The following is a 936-nucleotide window of genomic DNA, read 5'->3' on the forward strand; positions in this document are numbered from 1 at the left end:
CCTAAATATGCAGCTGAACTGGCCGAGAATAGAGGAAAGAATCGCTATAATAATGTTCTGCCCTGTAAGTTGTTTTTCCCACACCATCTTCCCTTTTTTGTCACTGGTCTCTGCAGCGGTAACAGTAGAGGAGAGGGAGTCAAGGTACTAACTAGCCACTTCTACAGCCATTCATTAGTCCCCTCCTGTGTGCCAAGCACTGTATTTTAGCAGGTTCTGTTGAATTCATTCTTCATGACAACCTTATGAAATAGGGAAAACGAGGCACAGAGTGGCTAAGTGACTTGTCACGGATAGTCATGGCAGGACCAGGCTTGGACCAGGCCTGTCAGTTTCATTCAGGGACAAGGCCAGAACATGTGCCCTTCACCCCTCTGTCACTCAGCCCCTTTATTTCAGTTAATGCAGTTACAGAAAGAAGGGGCAGGAGGAAGACAGGCAGGTAGTGACACTTTCTGCTTGTTCAGACACGTCTCTGGTGGACTGAGTACATTCCACAGCTAAATATGAATTATATTCGAATTCACTCCTGTGTTTGAGAATTAATAATGTCTGCAGTCTAACCTACAGGCATCACTCGATTAAAATGAGAATTATTTATTACAGCATCCATCGAGAAGAAATGTAAACCCTCCTCCATAGAAAGTTCTTTGTTAGTTTCTCTTTTGGATGGTTATTTGGGTACAGAAAGAGGTTATCGGTGGATCGCAACTATGTTTTGATTTAGACAAAATTTATAAGGCTCTACTGATAATTTTTACACCAGAACATTTAGAAACATTGTCTTTTTTATTTGAAGTTGATTTTTCTTTTATGGCCTAAAATGTTGACTTCTGTTTAGATTCGAGGTTTTCTAGCTCCTGGTTCTTTCTCTTTATTTTCCACTCTTGTATTGACAGTGGACATTGACCCCTTGTTCTGTGGACATTGACCCCT

This window comes from Pteropus vampyrus, unplaced genomic scaffold, assembly GCF_000151845.1.
Source record: "Pteropus vampyrus isolate Shadow unplaced genomic scaffold, Pvam_2.0 Scaffold12551, whole genome shotgun sequence".
Classification (NCBI taxonomy): Eukaryota; Metazoa; Chordata; class Mammalia; order Chiroptera; family Pteropodidae; genus Pteropus; species Pteropus vampyrus.